This window comes from Choloepus didactylus, assembly GCF_015220235.1.
Source record: "Choloepus didactylus isolate mChoDid1 chromosome 24 unlocalized genomic scaffold, mChoDid1.pri SUPER_24_unloc2, whole genome shotgun sequence".
Taxonomy (NCBI): Eukaryota; Metazoa; Chordata; class Mammalia; order Pilosa; family Megalonychidae; genus Choloepus; species Choloepus didactylus.
The window spans coordinates 748,172-773,717 of record NW_023637605.1 but is presented as its reverse complement, the minus strand read 5'-3'; the positions used below and the strand labels follow the sequence as shown (position 1 = coordinate 773,717).

The following is a 25,546-nucleotide window of genomic DNA, read 5'->3' as shown; positions in this document are numbered from 1 at the left end:
GCCTGGAGCAGGTAAGCAGGTACAAAGCCAAGAAGATGAGAGGGTGGCAGGTGTTCGGCTCCCAAAACATCTTTCTTTCTGAAATTCCACTGTTAGAGTGTGACCTTGTGTTGACAGCTTTGGATTTTGGGTTTCTCTGGGAGAAGCTGCCAAAATGAGCCACAAAGGTCAAAGATGTCTTATTGTGTCTCTGTCCTCAAGTTGACAGTCTGGAGAGGGAGACAGAGGTGAATTGTCATTACAGGTGGTGGGACAGAGCCAGGATACCCCCATATGTGAGCTCTGGGTTTCTGGTCAGAAGAGCAAGGAGGGAGGGGGCTTCCCAGGGAAGGGGACACCTGAGCTAAGACTGGGGAGCAAGGAGAGGTGAGGTGGGTTGGGTGAGAAAGAGCAAGGAAAGGCATCCTGGCAGATGGAACAGCATTTGCAAAGCAGAGACTTGAGAGGCTCAAGGAACTACAAGCCATTGAGCACAGATGGAGAAAAGGGGCTAGAAAATTAAGCTGTGGCCAGCCAGCTCACATCCTGAGTTTGAACTTGACCCTGAAAATAATGGGAAGGCATTGAAGGGCTTACAGGGCCATCGTCTCACATGACTCTTCTGCAACCCCGAGAGGTCAGTATTATGATTGCCATTTACAGATGAAGACACCAACGTTCAGAGAGGTGCAGTCACTTGCCCAAGAGCCCAATCCTTTGGCAGAGGCAGGATTTGAACCCGGGCCCCATGTAACTCCATCAGCGTGCAGACAACTACAGCAGAAAAACAATGAGGCTCAGATAGTTTGTTTTTTACTCAAGAAACTTAAGGACATAGAGTTAGTGAGTGGGGGAGCCAGAGTGTTTGTTTTTCCTTTCTACAGTCAATAAACACTTTTACTATTAACTCTTCCAAATATAAATAAACAGTAGAAAGTGGTCTAGTGAACCTCTATGTTCCTTTCACTCAGCACCTATTATCTCATTTACAGCCCCATATTTTAAAGCAAGTCCTAGATGTGACATCATATATGTCATCTGTAGATGCTTCAGAATGCATCTCTAACAGGGCTTTGTGTATCCATGGAAGGCAGGGGATGGGGTACCCAGGAAGGAGGAAAGGGCCAAGAAGTGGAATCTTTCTGGGACCACGTGCCAGGCCCACCCGCTCTACACCAAGAACAGCTCTAGGGCTGACCTTGGATGCCACGACTGCCTCGAGTCCTGCCTCCTTGGCCATAGCTGATTGGGCCAGAAACAGGCACCCACTCAGCCAATGGGATTTCCCTCCTAATCACATGCTCTGGGGGCTTTTTGATGCTGGAAGGTGGTCAGGCAGGTGAAAATGAGGAGCCTGCCCTTGGGGCTGTGAGAAACAAGCACTATTCCTAAAAAGGAACAAACGCTCACCCGATTGTGGAGAAGAAAAGAATTTATCACGGTCTTGCAAGAACAGGCGCCCAACCAAATGTGGGGGTTGATGCGCAGAACAATAGAGCCAGCAGTATTTATTCCCTAAACCTAACCGCAAGTCCCTCCCGTTTCTCCATTGGCTGGATACTCCAGACGTTACATTCCATTCAACAAGCCTAACCAGCCCGCCCAAATTTGAAACATGCAGCCCGCCCAAATTGGAAACATTTGAAATATGTTTCCGGCACAAATTTGCAACATTAGGAACCGTTGGAACAAATCCCCACCCCTGACTATAATGGTTATGCCCAGGCCTCTTTAGAGCCAGTCTGGGCTAGTTTGGTAACAAGTTATGAGGCTATTTTGAGAACCTATGTTCCAAGGCTCCACCCTGCAAAGATAGTAGATAGTGGGCGGATAAACAGGGGGACTGACTGTGGATTACAGTTTGTCTTTTTAACCTTCTACCAATTCCTTAACTGCCCCACCCTGCTAGGCACACCTGTCCTGTGTGAAAGCTAAACTTAATCTCATTCTCACAGGGCTGAGACCATTCAAATCTGGCTCTGCCTCTTCTCTGGACTCCGGGGCCCAGGCAACCTCCTGAGCCCCTTCATACTTCCCTTTGCTTCCCTAGTCATCATGGGCTTTCCTCCAAGGATTTGTGGGGATTAAGTGAAATGCTGATGGGGGAGCTTTTTGCCCAAGACCCAGCACCCAGGAAATGCTGGACAAACTCAGGCTCTAGAGCAGAGGAGGTGGCCCTCGGGAGCCATGGGAGACCTGACCCGTCTTGTAGATGAGGAGGAGGAGAGAGAGGAGCTTCCGGAGCCCTCGAGAGCTCTCTGGGGCTGCCTGCCAGGCCGTCACGGGGCCCAGCCACTCCCCAGGACTGGTTTCAAGGAACCAGCCCCATGGACCCCGATAACCAGCTGCCCCCGATTCTGGCTGAGGATGGCACCGATGGTTCACTGTGATTTGCAACCACCACCAAACCAAGCCAAAAGAAAGCAACCGAGAAAACCTTGACTGAGCCCATTTGGCAGCCAGAGCCCCCATGGAATCATTGTCGCCACCTTTGATCTGGATGCCAGGGAATTCCTGCCCCAGCTCTGACAACCACATAAAGGAAGAGCCAGCAGGCCCAGGCCATGGCATGGGACAGGACCTAAGCGGGTCACACCTGCGACGCCAAGGCAGCTTCCCATCGGGGCGGAGAACGCGCTGCCCACCCACATTCCACACCCAAACGTCCTGCTCCAGAGGGGCAGGCTTCCAGCAAGTTCCATGCTCCAGCCCAGCTCAAGGGAGCTCGTTGAACAGGTGCTGGGCACAGGCACCACCCTTGCCCGTCAGCCAAAGGAGGGGCCATCCTGGCCGTGCTGAGTTCTGGAATACGGGGAGAGCGGAGGACACTGGGGTGGCGGCATGCCACTCGTGATGTGCCAGGGCAAAGCGTGTGTGTTCACCATCTGTGTCTCATGTAAATGTCGTCTCATTGCCAATCCGCTTGGATGGGTGCCATTATCTCCATTTACAGCAGGAAACAATGAGGCTCAGATAGTTTGTTTCTTACTCAAGAAACTTAAGGACATAGAGTTAGTGAGTCGGGGAGCCAGAGTGTTTGTTTTTCCTTTCTACAGTCAATAAACACTTTTACTATTAACTCTTCCAAATATAAATAAACAGTAGAAAGTGGTCTAGTGAACCTCTGTGTTCTTTTTACCCAGTACCTATTATTTCATTTACAGCCCCGTATTTTAAAGCAAATCCTAGACGTGACATCATATATGTCATCTGTAGATGCTTCAGAGTGCATCTCTAACAGATGTGGACTTTTATTTTTATTATAGAATTTGTGGGTTTAGAGAAAAATTGTGCATAAAATACAGGATGCCCATGTACCATCCTGTTATTAACACCTTGCATTGGTATGATACATTTGTTACAATTGATGAAAGCACATTTTTATAATTGTACTATTAACTAAAGTCCTGAGTTTAACTGTGTTGTGCAGCGCCATGGATTTAAAAAAAAAATTTAGTCTAGTAACCACATTCACATATATAATTCAATGTGGTTAATTACGTTCACAATGTTATGTTACCATCACCACCACCCATTACCAAAGCCTTTCCAAATAGAAACTCTGTATATTTTAAGCCTAATTCCCTGTTCCCTAGTCCCACCCCATCCTCTAGTAACCTATATTCTAGATTCTTACTCTATAAATTAGCTTATTCTAATTATTTCGTATCAGTAAGATCATGCAACATTTGTCCTTTTGTTTCTGGCTTATTTCACTCAATATGATGTCTTCAAGGCTCATCCACGTTGTCACATGTATCAGAACTTCTTTCTTTTTTACTGCTAATAATATTCCATTGTGTGTATATACCACATTTTCTTTATCCATTCATCAGGTGATGGACACTTGGGTTGCTTCCATCTTTTGGCTATTGTGAATAACATCCCTATGATATTGGGGTGCAAGTATCTGTTCAAGTCCCTGCTTTCAGTTCTTTTGGGTATGTACCTAGTAGTGGGATTCCTGAGTCATATATTAATTCGATACTTAACTTCCTGGAGAACTGTTAAACCGTCTTCCACAGAGGCTGCACCATTTTACATCACCACCAGCAATGAATGAGTGTTCCTGTTTCTCCACATCCTCTCCAACACTTGTAATTTTCCTTTTTTTTAAAAAAAGTAGCCATGCTAGTGGATGTGACATGGTATCTCACAATGAATTGCATTTCCCTGATGGCTAATGATGTTGAGCATTTTTTTATGTGCTTTTTGACCACGTGGGTATCTTCTTTGGAAAAATGTCTATTCAAGTCTTTTGCCCATTTTTAAATTGAGTTGTCTTTTTGTTGTTGAGTTGAAGGATTTCTTTATATATTTTGGACATTAAACCCTTATTGGATGTATTATTTCCAAGTATTTTCTCCCAGTGTGTAAGCTGTTTTACTTTAATCATAAAATCCTTTAATGTGCAAAAATTTTTAATTTTGATGATGTTCCATTTATCTATCTTTTCTTTTGTTGCTTGTGCTTTGGGTGTAAATTCTAAGAAACCATTGCCTAACACAGTTCCTGAAGATGCTTCCCTACATTTTCTTCTAGGAGTTTGACAGTTTGGGCTCTTATATTTAGGTCTTTGATCCATTTTGAGTTGATTTTTGTATACGGTGTGAAGTAGGGGTCCTCCTTCATTCTTCTGCATATGGAAATCCAGTTTTCCCAGCACCATTTGTTGAAGTGACTATTCTCTCCTTGAGTGGTCTTTGCCCCCTTGTGAAAAATCAGTTGACCATAAATGTGAGAGTTGATTTCTGAGCTCTCAATTCAATTCCATTGGTCTATATGCCTGTCCTTTACCTGTTATTTTGTTTTGTTTTAAATGTAACCCTGAGGTCACTGTCTCAGAACCACCTGATTTGGAATGTTGGAACTACCATCTCGGAAGCCCTGGGAAGAGGGATGTGAGAGGAAGCAGGACAGTTTCAAGCAAGTTCGCAAGTTCTGTTCTTCCGTGGCTGACAATTTCAATAGAGCCTCGGTTCTCAAAGTGGGGTTCCCCACACCCACAGCATCAGCATCTCCTGGGAACTTGTTAGAATTGCAAATTCTCAGGCCCCACCAAGACCCACCAAATCAGACACTCCAGGGGTGGGACCCAGCCACCTGCAATCCTAAGGAGCTCCCCAGGGGAGTCTGATGCTCACTTAATGCTCTAGAGATAGACTGCACAAGGAGAGGGTTCTGTTCTTGCATTTAGTCAACATATTAATCATGCAGACTGTGACAGTTTCCCCAAAAAGTGCCGAAGAGCTGGTCTTAGCCAACGTTGTCTCCTGGTCAGGAGCTGTGACACTGGAGCTGGATTCTGGAAGAAAACCGGAAGGAGATTTGGGTCTGCCTTTCCAGCTTCTGGGAACGAAGGCTTGAAGGGGAAATCAAAGGATGCCCGAGGCTTGGGGCTGCTGGGAAGAGCGAGGCCTGCACCCTGAGGTAGGGGTGGCTGCAAGGCAGTGACTTGGCAAGATGTGGCAGCTCACAGCTAGGGAGGCATGCACTCCCAGATGCCCAGGGCAACAGTTACGTGCTCCTGGAAAAGTCTCGAGATGCTGCTCCCCACAGTCCTGGAGACAGGCTAGGAGGGGACCACCAAGCTGCAAGAGCTGCCATGCCCCCTAGGAGTTTCAGAAGGTTCTCCTTTCCCGGGGCCCAGCAGGAAACAGGTGGAAGAGAAATCAAGGAGCCTGGGGGTGCAGTGGGGCCCTGGAAGGCAGAGGAGTCAGCAGGCTGGGCAGGGTTCTGCAAAAAATGCCCCAGATTCCATTGTCCGCCAAGCTTGGGGAACAAGCTTTACCTATTGTTAATTTAAATAACACACACATACTCTCAAACTCGGTTTAAATGAGAAATCTAGCGGAACAACTCCTCTTGTTTCCTTCAACTCCAAGCACCCGGGAGACAGGGAAGGGCCCACGGTTGTCTGTTGTCAGCCTCAACAAAAAATCCCATACGCTTTCCACCTTCAAGAGAATAGGGGTCAGTCTAGTTAGGGCAGCAAGTTAGGAAGTGAAACAGCCAATCCAGTTGTTAGAAGGTCACAGCCTGAGCTCATGGCGTGTTTCATTAAAAACATATAGAAACATCGCAAGCATTGGGACCCAGCTCCTTCCGCCTTCAGCATTTGTCCCGCCCACCTCTGCTAGTCTAGTTCCGCTTCCGGTCTGCTGGGCGCTGCGCTTTCAGAAGTTACGGCTGCGGTGGTCGCGGTGGGGTAGTCAGAATTTCTTACCTTAAGGCCATTGCCAACAGGATCAAGTCCAAGGGGCTTCAGAAGCTGCGCTGGTATTGCCAGATGTGCCAGAAGCAGTGCCGGGACGAGAATGGCTTTAAGTGTCACTGTATGTCTGAATCTCATCAGAAACAACTATTGCTGGCTTCAGAAAATCCTCAGCAGTTTATGGATTATTTTTCAGAGGAATTCCGAAATGACTTTCTGGAACTTCTCAGGAGACGCTTTGGCACTAAGTGAGTCCACAACAACATTGTATATAATGAATATATCAGCCATCGAGAGCACACCCATATGAATGCTACTCAGTGGAAAACTGACTGATTTTACTAAGTGGTTGGGCAGAGAAGGCTTGTGCAAAGTGGATGAGACACCAAAAGGATGGTATATCCAGTACATAGATAGGGACCCAGAAACTATCCACCGACAATTGGAACTAGAGAAAAACAAGAAACAGGACCTTGATGATGAAGAAAATACTGACAAATTTATTGAAGAGCAAGTGAGAAGAGGTCTTGAAGGAAAAGAACAGGAGGCCCCCATTTATACAGAATTAAGTAGAGAAAATGATGAAGAAAAAGTTACATTTAACTTGAATAAAGGAGCATGCAGTTCAGCAGCAGCATCTTCCAAATCAAGTTCTTTGGGACCAAATGTATTGAAGATGATGGGGTCTGCAGCATCAGTGAAATGAAAAGAATCTTCTCATAGTTCAGCACAGTCAAAAGAGAAGAAGAAAAAGAAATCTGCACTTGATGAAATCTTGGAGACCGAAGATGAAAACAAAAGAACTGCCAGAACAGACTATTGGCTACAGCCTGAAATTATTGTGAAAATTGTGACCAGAAAACTTGGAGAGAAATATCATAAGAAAAAAGGTATTGTTAAGGAAGTAATTGACGAATATACGGCTGTTGTAAAGATGATTGATTCTGGAGACAAGCTGAAACTTGACCAGACTCATTTAGAAACAGTAATACTAGCACCAGGAAAAAGAATTCTAGTTCTAAATGGGGGCTACAGAGGAAATGAAGGTACTCTAGTATCCATCAATGAGAAGACTTTTTCAGCTACTATAGTCATTGAAAAGGATGCAGAGTTGAAGGAATTCAGTATGAAGACATTTCTAAACTTGCCTGAGTTTGAAAATTTGTTAACAACATAATAAAATTCCAAAGCATCAAATTGGTGTTCTCTAAGGCATTATCAGACTCTACTGTGTTAGGGTGTTTCTTTTGTATAAAACGAATAGATTTATTTAAATAGTACTGTATAATTGTTTAGCTAAACTTATGCAGAACTGTCATTATGTCTTATGAAGTATCAAAATTATGTAATTTTGTCCTCACTTTTGTTTTTTTGTAACGTTTCCTTGAGGTTTTTAAAATCTTTATTTAAAAAATGTTGTTGTAAAGTGTTTTATACAAGACAAATTAGAATCATATAATTGGAGGAAATTCTTCAATTTGGAGGAAATACTCAAAACATTTTCAGGAGTAAATTTGAACTGTAAATATAATAACAGCTTTTATTGAGATATAATTTACATATCATACAGTTCACTCATTTAAAGTGTACTATTCAGTGAGGATTTTAATATATTCACAGAGTTGTATAACCATCACCACTATCTATTTTTAGAACATTTTCATCACCCCCAAAAGAAATCTTGTACCCATTAGCAGTCACTCCCATGGCCCTCCTCTCCCCAGCCCCTAACAACTACTGACCTTAGCTCTGTCTCTGGATCTGCCTATTCTGTAAAAGGAATCACACAATGTGTGGTCTTTTGTTAACTGAGTGCTTACATTAGCATAATGTCATCAGGGTTCACCATATTGTATCGTGTGTCAGAACTTCATTTGTTTTTACAATTGAATAATATTCCATTGTAAGTAAAAAAAAAACCATATAGTTATACTAGCTACTCCTGTCCACTGGAAAAAAAAAAGGCAAAAAGAATAATAATTGCAAGGACACTTTGATGGTGTAGAACAGAATCTAATTTTCTGCAGCTGTCGAAGAGGGAACATTTTATTCTGATCTAGCTGAGATTTCTTTCATCAGCCACCCAGAAATCAAAATAGAAAAGAAAGGGTGGTCTGTCAAGCTCTCAACTTGTGTTATGCAAAGGAGCGGGCAGAATCAACTTATCAACAAATGGAACATGAGGCATGTGGAGTTTTGTGTGTGTGTGCATGTTAAGCTTTGTGTACCTCCCTGCACGCCAGCACCCACCTGTGCATACAGAGGGCTGCTTCCTGCAAACACATGGGACCTCCACCTGAGGATTTCTCCCCCTGGCTGCCAGGCGCATGCTTAGTCCATGTCAAGGCCAACCTGAAGCGCTTCGGAGGATCCACCCCTAGCCATGGACAGACGGCAGTTGGTGGGTAAATGCCCCAGTTCCTTGCTCCTTGGTGAGGCTAACTCTGTTCTATGCCGTCTCCCAGAGGCTCCCAGCAAGACTGAGCTCCACTTGTCCATGGCCGTGACCGGCTCCCTAATGCTCCCTTTAGGTGCTGTTTCCCTGTCTGGTCCCATTTCCCTACCCCCGCCATATTTCCTGGGAGCACATCCCAAATTACTTGCATTTGAATCCTTGTCTCGGGGTTTGCTTCTGGCAGCATCTGAAGCTAGACACTAAGCAAAAGCGTATGAGGAAGGGAGAAATGGTTAATATAAAAAACCTGTGATGGAGAACATCTTTTGGCTGTGCAGTCTGCACCACCACTGCGGTGCCTCAAATATCTGGCAGATAATGGGCACTCGACACATGTCTGTTGGGTGAATGGAAAGCAGCATCCCACCTCCCACTAGAGAGGGTGGAGGCTCGTGTCTTCTCTCTCCCTGGCAAGGCTATTCCCAACTGAAGTGGTGGTTCCACTTCCTGCTTTTAAGCCACCTCCATCTGGAGTTCCCCCATTTGGTTCCCATTTTCCAAATCTGGACCTCTCAATTCCTTGCACTCAATTCCTCCCATTTTCCTTTCATATACCCAGAGTCAGGTCTGTTGCTTGCCATCGGGAGATTTCTGACACAGCTGGGCAAAGCTTAGCAAGCACGGAATGCCAAATGGAGCACTGAGTTTGCTGGCAGCTAAGACAAAAAGACCAATAAGGAGGGGAAAAAAGCATACAGCTCATCAAGAGACAAAAGCTTTATTGTAAAAATCATATCCCATGATTCTGGCTAGGTCTTGAAGACTGAGTAGAATTGTACTATTTTTTAGTTAAGACAAATTTATGAAATTTACAACATTAAAAAAGATTTAGAGACTAATACAGTCCATTTGGAAGGACAGAATTTTCATCGCCGGAGGGGGTGAGAGTGGACGTTCCAGGTCAGCATTCGGGGTCCGAGTCATGGGCATTTTCACAGTGCCGTGTTGAATCTTTTGTCAGTCAGTTGCTCAGCCCCTCACCAGCCCCGGGTAGTGGGTGCTGTGACCCTTCTGTTCTAACTCCTAAGAAATGAGGCTCAGGGAGTGAGATGGTTTGCCAAGGATTCCTGGCAGTTAGGGGCAGGAAGCATGGGCCCAGGGTGGATTTATTTCCCCAAGTGCCCATGCCAGTCCTTCTGTCCATTGATGTCCTTCCCATGCCCACCTGCCCCGTGTCCTCTCCACCACTCAACTCAGCCCCAAAGACCCACGAAAGGGCCCCAAACTCCTGGACCCCAACGAACTCCTCTCGGCTGCGAGGCTCACTGGTGGGTACCCAGGACACCCCCTCTGGAAGGCAGGTTCCAGCAGTGGGACCCTCAGGAGCACAGAGAGCTCCTACATTCGGCACCATGGCTCATCCACCCAGTGCCTGTGTGTGACATGGAACAGGGTGCCCCGTCCTCAAGACGTCCGCCCAGAAAAATATCAATATCAACAGGCAAATCTGCAGGGAGGTGAATGGCGTCCGCTAGTGCTGCACCCAGCCTGCCCAGTCCACCTGGCAGCTCTGGCAGAGGCCAGCAAGGGCTTCCTCCCAGCCAGGTAAGGTGGGTGATGCTCGGTGAGTCTTCACAGCCACCCGTAAGGTGTGTGTAATTGCTCCCATTTTGGAGACGAGAGAGACTGAGGACTGCCATAATGAATTACTGCACAAAGTGGGAGCCTTGAAACAATGGAAATGCATTTTCTCACAATTCTGGAAGGCAGAAATCTGAAACCAAGGTGACAGTCGGTAGGCTCTGGGGGAGAATCCTGCTTGCCTCCTCCTAGCTTCCGGTGGTTGCCAATCCTTGGTGTTCCTTGGCTTTTGGCTGCATCCCCTAATCTCTGCTTCTGTCCTCACGAGGCCTTCTTTTCTGTCTCTTCTTATCACCCTCTCTTCTTCTTATAAGGACACCAGTCGTACTGGATTTAGGGCCCACCATAATCCAATATGACCCCATCCTAACTGATTACTGCTGCAAAGACCCTCTTGCCAAATACGGCCACATTCTGAGGTTCTGGATGGATGTGAACTTGGGGGGGGGGGGACAGTGTTCACCCCAGCACAGAAACGTGTTCCAAAGTCCCAAAGGGGCAGGAGCAGGAGTCAGACTGGGGCTCAGCCCCATGCTCAAGGGCTTCCCACGGCAGGGTGTGGGGTGGGGCACGTGTCTGGCGCAGGGCAGAGGACCACCTCCTCGGGCATTTCCTCTGGGGCAGGGCAAGAACCCACTCGCCAGGGTTTCCCATCCTGATTTTGGTCCCAACCAAGGGCCATGGATGTTGCGCAACGGCCCCTCTCCCAGAAGGTGCCCCCCACCCCCACCCCGACCCTCCCACATCCCGGCTTTCGCACTGCCTCCCCAGGAGCCTCCCCTGGGCCCTCCAGGTGGGCCGACCAGCCCCTCCTGTTTCCCCACTGGGACCAGCACCCAGTGGCACTGGAGCACACGCCCAGGGTTTTGTCGCTCCCTACGTATCCGTTTCTTCCCCACTGGACCGGGAGCCATGGGGAGGCCGGGGCCTTGGCTGAGAGGTCTCTCTTGCCCACCTGAGGCAGGCGTATGGTAGTCCTCGAGGCGGTGACTCAATCAGAGAATGGTCCCATGCATGGGGGAGGGGGGCACATCTGCCTTCCAAAATAGACGAAGATCCTCTGAGAGGGGACAAAAGAATCAAATTCACCCTGATCCCCCTTGGGTCAGCTCTGGGCCTGGCATGTCTGTGAATGAGTGAATGATCAAATGAACAAATGAATGCAGTGATTGAAGAGTCTCTACTTGGAGGCAGAGTAGCCTGGCGGTTAGGAGCACAGGTCCAGGCCCCAGGCCCCAGGACTCGCATTCTAGCTTTCCCACTTCTTTTGGCTGTGAGGCTATAGGCAACAAGCTACCCAACCTCCCTGTGCCTCTGCTTCTCTCTTGGCTTCCCCAGGAGCAGAGCCTGGGGCGAGATTCAGGTGCAGGCGATTGATTAGGGTCCTGCTCCCAGGAGGAAGGGACACGGGGACACAGGCCTGGAGTAACCGGATGGGAAGAGGTGCGATTTCTGGTGAAAGCCCAGCCTTGCTGCCCCACGGGGAGCCCTGCAGGGGAGTCACTCCAGGGCGTTTCCTAGCTGGGGCCAGGAGCTGGCTTCCTCTCTGGTCTGGGGATGCTCCAGGGGCAAGAACATCTCCAGGCAGCCCTGGTCTCTGCACTTGCAGGCCAAGAACCCCTGGGGGGCAGGGTCTGGCCTCAAAGATTACAGGTGCTGCTGTTGGAAGGGGGAGCGAGTCACACTGAGTTGACAGAAATGGTAAGAAGAGACCTGAGGGGTCTGCACTATCTGCTACAGGTTCCTCATCTGTCCAGCGGGGGTGATAGCAAATAGGAAGTTGGTTCTGAGGACGCAGCCCAGCAGGAAGTCACAGAGTCAGCCGCCCTCTTTATCACCCCACGCGGACTCCCTGGCTTCCCTGGCAGAGGCTGCTGCACTCTCTGCAGTTCTCAATAAATGTTTGTTGAATAAAGGAATCAGCTTCCTTACTGGTGAAACCAGTTTACCTGTGCCCGCCCCTTCCCTGCCCAAAGTGAGTATCAGAAGTCTGTTTGTGCCCAGGCTGGCTGGTAAAAATGACAGCGAGACCCAAAGCCCATGTGTAGCTGCAGGTTGCCCAGAACTGGCCATCAGTGCTGGGACACTGTATCCACACCCCTCACCACCACTCCCACCCCCGGGTCTTACCTGCCCTCAGGTTCACTGTGGCTGAGGCTCTTGTGGCTTCTGACCAGGGCCCTCTTATTCGTTTATTAACTCAACAACATTTTAAGTACCTACTATGTGCCAGACACTCCTCTAGATGTCGGGACTGCAGCAGGAAACAACAGGCAGATGCATTTCTTGTCCCCATGGAGCTGATGGCCAGGAATACGAAAGATGAACTCGGTGCCTAGAAAGGAGCACAGTGGGGAAAAGGCAGGGTGAAGGAAGGCGGGGCGACAGAGGTGGGGTGCTATTTCTTTTAAAATGGTTACAGATTCACAAGAAGTTGCAAAGATTGCACAGAGAGTGTGCCCTTCACCCGGTTCCCCGCAGTGGTCGCATTTTGCATAATTTTAGCACAATGTCAAGGCCAGGAAATTGACATTGTTACAATGTAAGCATATTGTTCTGTGTTCTTCTATCACCTGCCAGGATCACATGACCAACCCAGGAATCAAGCTAGAACCATTCCATCACCCCAAAGGGCTCCCTCTGCTACGACTTTGTAATCCACTCACCCGCTTCCCCCACACTCCCTAACCCCTAGAAATCACGAACCTGTCCTCCATGTCTATAAATGTGCCATTTCAAGAATGTTGTATGAGTAAATCACACAGTATGTGACCTTGGGAGATTGGCTTTTATTTTCAGTCAACGTAATGCCCTTGAGATCCATTCATGTTGGGATGCTATTTCTTTTTTACTTTTTATTCTGAAATAACTTCAGACTTATTGAAAATTTGCAAAAATAGTACAGATAATTTGTGTAGATCCTTCATCAGATTCCCCAAGTCCACGAGTGATCTCTCTGTCTCTCTCTGGCTCTCTCTCTCTGTCCCTGTCTCCCTTTCTATATATTTATAATTATTTCTTTTTGAACCATTTGAGAGTAAGTTGCAGACATGACGTCCCTTTACCCTTAAAAACTTCTGGGTGCATTTCCAAACAGGGTCATTTTCTTACGGAACTCAAGTACTCTTACCAAAATCAGGATGTTGACGTTAAATCAATACTATTATCTACTTTTTCAAATTTATTCAAATTTCACAAATTGTCCCACTAATGTCCTTTACAGCAAAAGACAAAGGCTTTTTTTTTTCTGGCGGGGGATGACACTTTACATGTTGCATTTGGTTGCTACAGCTCTTGTCTCCTCAAATCTGGAACATTCCTCAGTCTTTTTGACATTGGCCTTTGTGAAGGGTACAGCCACCTATTTTCTAGGCCATCCCTTGACGTGGGTGTTATGTGTCCTCATGACTGGATTCAGGTGGAGCTTCTTAGCTGGACAATGGCAGAGGGGATGCTGCATCCTCCAGGGCCCCTGGTGGGAGTCACGGGCTGTCAGTTTGTCCCATTGCAGGTGAAGGTCTTGGATCACCTGGCTAAGGTGGAGTCTGCCGGGTGGCTCCACTGTAAAGTGGCTGTGCTGTTTTCCCTTTGGAATGGCATGTCTTGTGGGGAGATCTTTTATAACACCTTAAACTTTCACCTGTTGCTCATTAAACTTTCACCTGCTTTTATTTTTTAAGCAGAACTTAGCACTGAAGTAAAATGACTTACAGAAAAGTACACACAATGTAATTATCACAACGCGAGCACCAGCTGGTCAGCACGGGGAGGTGCTCCTGGAGGACTTCCCTGGGGAGGTGACCCTGGAGCCGAGACCTGCAGGAAGGGAGGGGGTGGGCTGTGGGAAGAGCTGCTGCGGGACCTACAGGCAGAGGGGCCTGAGCTCAGCTTGCTGGACCCCAGCCAGGAGGCGGTGGGGCTGGGCAGGAGGCACCTGGCAGGTGGGGCCAGGTCACCCTGGCAGCACCTGGAGGGCTGGTGTAGGAGCTTGGTTTTATTGCTGGCCGGGTGCCAAGCATAGTGGCCTGGGTTCCAAGAAGCAGGCGGGAGTTTATTTGGAAGGTGATCCCAGGAAATGCTCAGGGAAGGGAGGGAGCCGATAAAGGGTACATTGTTGCAACTGTGGGGTGTTTATCCACCAACTGCTGCCAATCATTGACTGTGCATCTGTGTGTATTAACTTTCCCATTCTTTTGGCCCAGGGTCTCCCCAAAATCCCTCAGAGAGGAAACCTTCAGTTTAGAGGGGATGGGAGGAAGTCACTAGGGGTGGGGTTAGTCATGCGTTGTCCTATGGAGTGTCACCTGGAGGGGTAGCCAGGTGGGCTCAGGGACCACACCCCTCTCTTTGCAGGGGTTGCCAAGCCACTCCTGAATTTCCTGATCCCTGGGAATTGAGTGTGGAAACAGGCAGCCCCAAACCAGGGGAGAGAAAGGCCACTCCCCGGCCCCCTGTATAAGACCCCGCTCTCCCCCAGCCCCATGCTAACAGCTCCTTTCCTGAGGACTGACCCCACCCACCACACTCCCCACCCTCACCCCGACCCGACCCGGGAGTCCCAGGACCCCAGGAGCTTTCGGGGGCAGTGACCCAGCTCTCCCCACAGCACAAAGGCCAACAGAAAGCACATGTTTAACTTCCTGGATTGACTGAAATATCAATCCATTCACTCTCCATTCAACAGATACTTATTCACCACCTACTTTTTTTATATTAACATTTTTATTGAGATAAAATTCACCTAGTATAAATTTCTCCAGTTTAAAGTGTACAATTCTGTGGTTTTCAGTATATCCACAATGTTGTGCAACCATTACCACTAACTAATTCCAGAACATTTTCCTCAACCTAAAAAGAAACCCTCACCCATTAGTAATTGCTCCTCTCCCCATCCCCTTCCCCCTACCCCCACCCTCCACCCCAGCCCTCTCACCCCAGCGACCACAGATCCACTCTCTGTCTCCATGGAGTTCCTATTGTGGACATTTCGTGTACATGGAATCATGTACCTTTTGTGTCTGGCTTCTTTCACTGAGCATGAGGCCTTCAAGGTTCATCTACGTTGTGGCTTGGATCAGTGCTTCATTCCTTTTCATGGCTGTGTAGTACTCCTTTGCATGGACAGGTCACCTTTATTTATCTGTCCCACCATTGATGGGCATTGGGCTGTCTGCAGGGGTTGCACTCAGTGCTTCCTTTTGAACTTGTGACTGTAGCAAAGCGCCTCCCCCAACCCCTCTTGGTCTGGGAAGCAGGAAACACCTCTCAGGAGAAACTCGATTAAGGTAAGACCTGAAGGTTGAGCAGCAGGCAGTGCGGTGAGAGGGGCTTTTGGGGAGTGTCCCAGGCAGAGGGGACAGCTCGTGCCAAGGCTGGAGTGGGGAGAGCGAGCACCCGGGGCCTTGAGGAGGGCAGGGAGTTGGTTGAGGCTCAGGAGGGGAATTGGAGACGGGCAGAGGGCTGGGGCCTGGGCCTGGCAGCCCTGAGGGGTATGAAAAGAGGTCTGGACTTGAACCCGAGGTTGAAGAGACAGGCAAAGGGCCTGAGCGGAGGGGGCCTGAGCAGAGGCGGCCTGAGTAGGGGCCTAAAAATATTTGCTGAATGAATGGATGAAAGCGGCTTAACCTCTCTGAGCCCCAATTTCTTTTTCTATAAAATGATTATATTAGTTGCCTGCATCCACAGCCAGAAAACAAAACAAAACAGATCTGAGCCTTTGCTTAGGAACCATAATTTCCAACTAATTCCTGAAATTAAAAAAAAAAAAACTGTTTAGAATACAGCATACACTTTCTAAATACCTTCAAATGTCATCTTTATGACTCGTGAGGTTCATTACCAAATACTTTCAGGTGCCTTGGGACGGTGTGGCAGCTTCCTGCCAGCATGTCTCATTTGTGTTAACTTACAGGTAAGGAGATGACATCACTTGCATGATGAGAGTGACTGGGAGTGGGAATGCTGTGGCCTCACTGTCCACTGGGCCCAGGGCAGACGCTTCAGGAATGGCTGGATGCGCTCGCACGGTCCCACCTTGGCTCAGGCTGGTGATGCACCAGGATGGCCCTCAGAGCTGCGAATCTCACAGTTTCCAGCCAGTTGTCTTGTCTGAAGAGATTCCTTGAGAGATTCCTCTAGAATCCTGCAGGCTGAAGGCAGATAAACATTCCTGAGGGAAAAATCTTGAAATCAGTGGTGAAACCTGTGGAAACCAACCAAAGTTACAGAACTAAGAAAGGATGGTAGAAAGAACTATAAATAGCAGGTGTGATTGCTAAGGTAAAACTGACAACACATGACAAAAAAAAAAGACAATTAGATTAAATTGCTAAGAATATGAAAACAAGCAAAGGGTTGAGAAACAAAAGGGAAAATCAAAACCAAAATAATTTTACTCTGTAAAAGGAAATAAAAAAGGCTACAGATATTTGTCTTTACTTCTGAAATGCTTTCAGATAATTCCTGATTGAATTTTTTTAATTAAATTCAGTTTTATTGAAATACATTCACACACCATACAATCATCCATGGTATACAATCCACTGTCCACAGTATGATAACATAGTTATGCGTTCATCACCACAGTCTATCTCTGAACATTTTCCTTACATCAGAAAGAACCAGAACAAGAATTAAAAAATAAAAGTGAAAGAACACCCAAATCATCCCCCCATCCCACCCCATTTGTCCTTTAGTTCTTATCCCCATTTTCTACTCATCCATACACTAGGTAAGGGGGGTGTGATCCACAAGGTCTTCACAATCACACTGTCACCCCTTGTAATCTACATTACTATATAATTGTCTTCAGGAGTCCAGACTGCTGGGTTGGAGTTTGGTAGTTTCAGGTATTTACTTCTAGCTATTCCAATACATTAAAGCCTAAGAGGTGTTATCCTGATTGAATTTTAAATGGGTTGTTCATTTCTAAAACAGTAAATACAGTAGCAAATAGCACAGTGCTTGCCTCAAGAAGCATGGAAATAAAAGTTGTAAGAGGAGGACAGAAATCAGTCTAATTATAACAATTAGGTAACAATTATAACAAGGTAAACACAATAAAATTCTCTATTATAAAGCAAATGAGCTGAAATGTGATTAAGAACAAATTCAATGATCTGCTGCTTATGAGAGAGACACATTCAATAAATATTTGGGGGCATTTATTATGCTTCAGGAATTGTGCTAGAGACCCAGCAACTACACAATGATGAAGACAGACAGGTTCCCTGACATCACCAAGCTTACGCTGGTGCAAAATGAGACAAGGACAACTAAAAAATAAAATATCAAATACAGATAACAGAATTGGCAATAGGGAAACAGTGGTGGCAATATCGACTCGGCAAAGTGGAATTTAAGGGACTCATTTTAGTGAGATAGAGATGGCATTAAACATTTACAAAAATTATAATCAACAGGGAAATCATTATATATTAACCAACAGAGCAGTTTAAAAAGCAAAAATTCAGAAATACCAGGAAAAAATGGACAGGAAAGCAATTAGAGCGAGGAATTTAAACTATTCATTATCATCTCATATCAGATCAATTAGTCAAAAAATAAATAAGCACATACTGTAACTAGAAGATAGAATGAATAGATACAAAACTAATTTTATCCCCTTGAAGAAGAATGCACCAACTTTTCTGATGCCCTTGAAACATTTACAAAAATTGCATACAAACCAGGTATAAAATCTCGATAAACAAAGAAAGAAAAACAAAAAAGCAGACATTGAGTAGGCTACATTTTCTGATCACCGTGCAACAAAACCAAAAATGTTACCAAAACTGGTACTCAGGGTGCCCATTCAGTGGCTTCCAGTCATAAGGCTGCTCTCTTTAGCTGCCTTCTCCGGTGGTCCACTCCATCTTAACAGGCCCGGGTGCTCCATAAAATCCATCACTGTTATGGTTTGCTAATGTTGCCTTATGCAAAATACCAGAAATGGATTGGCTTTTTTTTTTTAATTCAGTTTTATTGAAATATATTCACAAACCATACAGTCATCCATGGTATACAATCAACTGTTCACAGTATGATCATATAGTTATGCGTTCAACACCACAATCTATTTCTGAACATTTTCCTTACATCAGAAAGAATCAGAATAAGAATAAAAAATAAAAGTGAAAAGAGAATACCCAAACCATCCCCCCATCCCACCCTATTTGTCATTTAGTTTTTACTCCCATTTTTCTACTGATTTTTTTTCAATTTTTTAACTTTGTTTATCAAAAAATTAAAAACAAACAGGCAAACAACAACCAAAAAAACCCCACAACATTTCAAACAAAGCAATGGATTAAGGAAAACAAATAACCTAAAATAACTACTTTGCTTCCAATATGTTCCTACCATACCCCAAGAAAATTAATAAACCACGTCCAAACAGAGGAGTAAGAAAAACAAATAATCTAAAATAACTACATTGCTTCCAACATGTTCCTTCCATACCCCAAGAAAATTAACAACCCCTAAGAAAACAAAGGAATAAGAGAAAAAAAAAACCTAAAATAACTCTATTGCTTCCAACATGATCTTACTATATCCAAGAAAGTTTACAAACCATAATCATTCCTGAGCATTCCCATAACATTGAGATTACCCTCCATAGTTTATCTGTTCTTATTAGATTATCATTCCCCCTCCACTAATGGTATCTCTAGGTCCCCTACATTCTACAGTATAAAACATTGTACATTTTTCACAGAATTCACATTAGTGGTAACATACAATATCTCTCTTTTTGTGCCTGGCTTATTTTGCTCAGCATTATGTCTTTTTTTTTTTTTTTCTTTTTTTTTATCTTCATTTTATTGAGATATATTCGTATACCACACAGTCATACAAAACAAATCATACTTTCGATTGTTCACAGTACCATTACATAGTTGTACATTCATCACCCGGATTGGCTTTTATAAAGGGGGTTTATTTGGTTACACAGTTACAGTTGTAAGGCCATAAAGTGTCCAAGGTAAGGCATCAACAACAGGTACCTTCACTGGCGAAAGGCCAGTGGCGTTGGACAACCTCTATTAGCTGGGAAGGCACATGGCTGGTGTCTGCTTGCTCCCAGGTTGCATTTCAAAATGTCATTCTCCAAAGTGTCAGCTTTCAACAGCCATCTTCAAAATGGATCTGAAAGCTGCAGCTTCTCTGAAGTCCTTCTGTCTGTCAGCTGTTTTATATGGCAGTGATTTATTAACACCCACCCTGAATGGGTGGAGGAACACCTCCATGGAAATTATCCAGTCAAAGGTCTCGCCCACAGTTGATTCAGTCACATCTCCATGGAAACACTCAATCAATAGGTTCCAACCTAATCAACATTAATACATCTGCCCCCACAAGACTGCATCAAAGAACATGGAGCTTTGGGGGACATAAAACATCCAAACTGGCACAATCACCCAGAATTTCCTTCCTGAATGTTCTGGGGGTTCTTAAACCTGGTCCACAAAGTCCAGCCTTGACATCTCTGAGCTGGAACAATGACCATGGGGATGGGATGCAAAGAGGGCTGGGCTTTGACCAACCCATCACTCCTTGCCAAGACCAACTTCTTTTTGCCCTGAAGAAAGGATGTTTGATGAACACCTTGGAAAAGCATGAAGTTCTGTGTCCATAAGGAGGTCTTCTTCCCTGGATCCAAAACTACATTAAATTCATGAAATGTCAGTGGGAAAGAATCTGAGAATAGCTTAGCTGAATTCTCATATATCCTTTTTTTAATGACAGAATTTTCTAAGGACTTACCACTGCAGGTACTTTACCAGGTCCTCTGCAAATATTAGCTTTAATCTGTTCAACAGCGCTGTGACATCAGGTTCTGCATAGCTCCCCTTTGCTCCTCCAGGCCCCCTACACCCTTCTCCACCCTTGTCCCAGTTCTCAGCCCAAGGGGCTGCACCCAGCCTCCCTTGCTCTCCGACTTGCATTTCCCCCTGACTGCTCTGACCAGGGGGTCTCTCCACCAGGCTCCCCTCTCCAGGTACCTGTTTTCCCTTCTTGCCCTCCAGGCCTAGGGATGGCACTGACTTCTTACCATTGCTAATCTTGGGCAACTGCGGGATCCCTTGTGGTTTCTCCCCTTTGCCTACACATTTACAGGTAGTCTGTTTAGCCAGCTCTCCTCAAACCACCCACTCTGCAGGTTCCATCTGTGTCCTGCCAGGACCCTGAGTGGAACAGGTAGGTAGAATCATCCCCATTTAATGGAAGAGGAAACCGAGGCACAGAGAAGGGAAGAAAGTTGCCCATGTGACACATCTAGAAGGCACAGGTGTAGGATTCAAATTTAAATCTGGGACTGACTCCACACCAGAGTTTTGGTTTGTTCCCTTTATTCCCGGGTCTAGGATGACCTGGGCCTTTGCTGAAATTGGTGGGGTGGGGACAGCATGACGTTGGTAGCATCTTTTATTTTATTAAAGGGAGAAGATGCAGGAGAGATGAGAATGGCCCATTGGGTTGAATGGGGCTGGGGTGACCAGCTCTTGGGGAGCAGGTGAGGTAGGTGGCAATTATTTGCTCAAAAGGGGCATCTCAATTAACTGGACAAATGCACACCCCATCTCCTATGGTCCCTGAGTGATCCCACTCTATAGATAAGGAAACCAAGGCACAAAAGGGGTGGCCCAGCTGTCTCCAAAGCCACCCAGCTGCAAGTAGGGAGTCTGATTATGGATTTCAGTTGCACCTGAAACCAAAGCCCTTGCACTCTTGGTGCAGGTTCTGGGAGGGGAAACCTCTACGCAGCACATTCACTCACATCCTTTGTGAGCTTCCCTGGGATGGTGGTGGTAGTGGTGATGATGATGGGGAGGATGGAAATATGAATGCATGCTCTATGCCAAGCCCTGGCCCTGGCCCTTTATATGCAACAACATTCATATAATCCTCTCAGTTTCACTATGAAGCAGGTGCTCTCATGAGCACCATGTTACACAATTTAAGAAACCTGTGGCTCCCATCCTGCCTGTGAGGGGGAAGGGACCAAACCACTCAGAGGCCAAAGCCAATGGTGGCCCCCAAACAACTCCAGCTCTCGGATTTCAGTCCCAGGCCCTGGAGTAAGATCTGAGCCATCTTCTCTTCCCTCAGTTACAGGTGGGGGGCTGCCTGCTCAGGGAAGTGAAGTGGCAAGTCCAGATCTGCCAGGCAGCAGGTGGGGGTCCGGCCCGGCTTCCCCAGCCAGCCACCTCTCTTCCAGCGGCTCGCGTGGTTCCCCAGGAGAATCTTTAAATTCTCAGCTTCCAGGTGGGCTCCAGACCCAATGACTGAGGATTGGAAGGCGGCTGGAAATTCGCACGTTCAGCGTTTGCTCCCCCACTTTCAACACCAACCCTAGGTGATTCTTATGTTCTGGCAAGTTTGGAGAAAGAACCAGGCTCTGGTGCAACGCTGCAGCCCCCTGGCCTTCCCTAACCGTCTAGGGCCGGGGAGTCCCAGCCGATCTCGCAGGGCGGGGGCAGGGTGACGCCAGGTGCGCCGAGGGTGGCCCGGCGCACAGCAACGCCCCGGGGGCGGGGCCTCACCTGCGGCGGGCAGGTAGGCAGCTACCTGGTAACCCGGGCCTGGCCCTGGAGGCTTGGGCGCGAGCAGCCGACCCCGGCCTCCCCAGGGACCGAGGGATCCGCGCAGGGCGGTCGCCGGCCAGCCTGGAGGCTGCACGGGGGCCTCGGCCTGCTCACCATGGTAAAGCGCCGCTTCTCCAAGTTCCTGCAGAAACTCCCCTTCTTCCGCGCGGGCCACCAGTACGAGCCGCTGGAGAGGGGCGAGTTGGAAGCCCTGGTGAGTCCGGGCGACGGGGCGCGCGACACCCTCCCACCCTACCCCAGGCCCCCAAGACCCCCTTTGCGGGATGCTATCAATTCGCCCTCCTCACTCTGGCCGTAGAAGGAAACCCTTCCTTATCAGTGCAAGCTCTCCTGTATGAACCCAGCCGGACGCTTAGCATTTAACCGTCACAGGCAGCCCATTTTGTAGATGGAAAACTGAGGCCGTTAAGGGGTGCACGATTAGGAGGTGATCTAGCTGGGAATTTAACGCAGGTTACGCTGCATTTAAACACAGACTTTAAACTCCAGGTAATTCAACCTAGGTTTATCTATCTCCCCACCCAGGCTACTATATGGTCTTTTAAAGCTACTTGAATTGAAAAAAATTAAAATTATGTAAATAATATTTTTAAAAGTGGTTGCTCAAATGTTTTGGCAAGAATAGTAACAATAACAGTGGATATCAAGAGATCAAAAGTAGACGGGCCTCTTCGCTTCACTTTCCCGATCACCAGCGCACTTTTTAAAAAACCGCTCACATTCGCATGAGTGATCTCCAGGGCACCCCTTAGAATAAACCCACAGATTTCTAGGGCAGGGGAGTTTATCGGCCTAAAAACTGAGGAAGCACCAAAGAAAGCCCTTCCTGCTTCTTTGACTAGTGGAATCTAGGGCTGGTGACTTTCCCCTTTGCTTTTTAAGTGCAACTCCTTGCACAATTTAAGGAGAGAGGTCGCTGGAGTTTTTGCAGAAGTATCTCTGTGTGTCTGAGGTTTATTGCTTACTTTTTTCGTTTCAAGCTCTGTCATTCAAAAATAAAATTCCCAAAAGACTCCCCTGCGCGTGCTCATGAGAATACAACCCTGCAGTGGCCTTTTGAGTGATGGAGGGAAAACTCAAAGCTGAATTTGTTTTTTAATGAAAAAGATCAGCTGAAAAATATTTGGTTTAAAAATTTTAATTTTTCTCGCAATGAATGACAACTGTCAAAACAGTTTGGTTTTATGATTTTTACATATTTGGGTGTTTGAAAAACAGTTTTCAAAATTGGTGTTGGAGTGAGAATTCTGGTGTCAGGGTGCTAGACTGCAGTGCCATGTAAACTAGAAGCTTTCAAATGATCTCTTTTTCTGATGTGATGTGTGTTAAACATTGATAGGATTTGGTTGGGATCCATTTCTCTACTTGTATGCTTTGCCAAGCATTCTGCTCAAATGGTCTTAGGTTAGTTTGCCAAATGGCTGGCCTTTCCAATGTTACACCCCCACCCCCACCCCACTTTTCCTCCTTTCCATGCTTTGATTTTGGCACCTTTTCTTTCCAGAAAGTTTGGGAAAGAGGCGATGCCTGCTCAGGGTGATTGTCTCTGTAATTGTCGAAGCCTCCTTTTAGGAGTGCCTCCTGGATGTCACGTCCTTGCTGTGACCTCTGAGCCACCCAGCTCCCTTGCTGAGTTCCCCCTGCTACAGTGTAACACAAATCCTAATACATTGTAGCGCTAATATACCAGTAAAATAAAGCACTAATAGAGTGCATGTATTACTAACAAAGGGCTCCTGCTGTGCCTTGCTCAGCCCTCTCCCCTCCCAGGTGAGTGTTATTACTGCAATCATTTCCTAGATGAGGAAGTCCAGGCTCAGAGGTGGTGCTGCTTTCATTCATTCATTCACTCACTCACTCATTCACTTTCTCACTTGTTGAGACCGACTTTGCGTGCAGTGCTGAGATACAGCTGTATACAAAACATTTTGTGAGACAGCCAGGCTGTCAACGGAGCAACCGACATAGGTGTCTGAGATCCTGTGGTCATGGGAGCAAGGACGGAAAGTGAAGCAGAGTGACAGGATGGGGAATGGCGACTGAGACAGGGAGCACTGGTGGCTGGGTCTGAGCCCATTGCTCACCAGCTCCAGGGATAGCGCACTCCTCCGTGTGGCGCCTTTGTGGGGTAAGGAAAAGAAAGGCGTGCAGAGGCCATGTATTAGTTTCCAGGGAATTAGGACAAACTGGGGGCTTAAAACACAGGCTTTTATTGTCTCCCAGCTCTGGAGGCCAGAAGTTCAAAATCAAGGTGTGGGCAGGGCCTGCTGCCTCCAAAAGCTGCTGCGGGAGTGGGGGTGGGGGGCTCCTCCCTGACCCTCCCATGCAGGCCCTGCCCCCCTTCACAGGGCCTGCTCCTAGTGTGTACCCCAGTGACTCTTCTTAGGAAGGTACCAGAGGCCCACCTAATCCAGTATCCCCACATCTAAATAGACAGCTGCAGGGACCCGCTTTCCAAATGAAGTCACATTCTGGGGTGCCAGGAGTTAGGGCTTTGGCATATCTTTTTAGGGGGATGTGATTCAGCCCATACCACTCCCTTAATTTAATGATTAGAAAAGGCTTCTCTGCTGCCCTGAAAGTCAGAGTGAAGAGAACGTTGGACCAGAAATTCCTGCTCCCTGATGACACGGGCAACCTTGGGGAAGTGTCCCTACCCCGCAGGGTTTCCAGGTCTCGGCTGAGGCCCGCCCTGGCCTGTGCTGCCTTCCTGGTGGGTGAACTGATTCATCTTCCCGGGCTCTCCAGAGCGAGGGCTGCGTTCCCACAGGGGCATGTCGTGGCCGCCCCGTCGTTCGCCCAGCATTCACAGCTTGCGTTGTGTGGACCAGGCAGCGATGGTGAAAAGGAGGCCCAGGCCCCAGCCCTCGTGGTGCCCCATCCTGGTGAACAGAGATGGGCACCAAACTAGAGTCCACAGTTGACTGTTTAACGACAGGCGTGCAGGGGCTGGGAGGGCGAAGTGATGTTTAAGATTGGTAGGGGGCAAAGGCTGGGCAAAGGGCAGAGGTTGACGGAGAGTGAGTGAGGTTTGGGGGTTGGGGTCAGGGAGATGGGGAGGGCAGAGGTGGACTAAGGGGGCTGAGCTAAAGATTTATTTCTAGGGCTTTATCCCTAGAGCAACAGGGATCCTTTGAAGGGCTTAAGTCAAGGCATGACCATCATTCATTTGTTGATTCCCAGATGTGCCAGGTGTTAGGAATACGGTGAACTAAACAGATACGGTCAGATTTGTGTTTTTATGAAATCATGCTCTGGTTGAAAGAAGGAAAGGTAGGGGACGGATTTTGAGGTTTACACACACATACACACCCTTAACCTGAGGTTTGCTCTCTCTCTCTCTCGTACACACACACATATACATACAAACCCTTAACCTGGTGCTTCTCAGATTTTAGGAATATATGGACATCTTTTTAAAGAAAGCTATTGCAACCTTCAATATTGTCTTAAATTATGTGTTACCATGTGATTTAAATAAGTATAAGTGTAAAACTTGCAGTAAACATGGCTGCATGCTTATAATTCAACTATAAAATCAAACTGAATTTATCAATACAATTATACAGTACAAATGTAACATCCATCTTTTGAAATGACTGGTGTGTTTTATTGAAACTCAATTGGTGATGTAGTCTGGTTGTTGTGTTAGCTACCTGCTGCTGTGTAACAAGTTACTCCAGAGTTCAGTGGCTTCAGACCACAAAG

At 46.9% G+C, this 25,546-nt stretch overlaps 2 pseudogenes; both read left to right on the top strand.

The window, feature by feature from the left end:
• Positions 1 to 6,499: 6,499 nt before the first annotated feature.
• LOC119525161 lies at positions 6,500 to 7,370 on the top strand (annotated as a pseudogene).
• A 14,452-nt stretch (positions 7,371 to 21,822) lies between these two features.
• Positions 21,823 to 25,546, top strand: part of LOC119525179 — a 113,765-nt pseudogene continuing 110,041 nt past the window's right edge.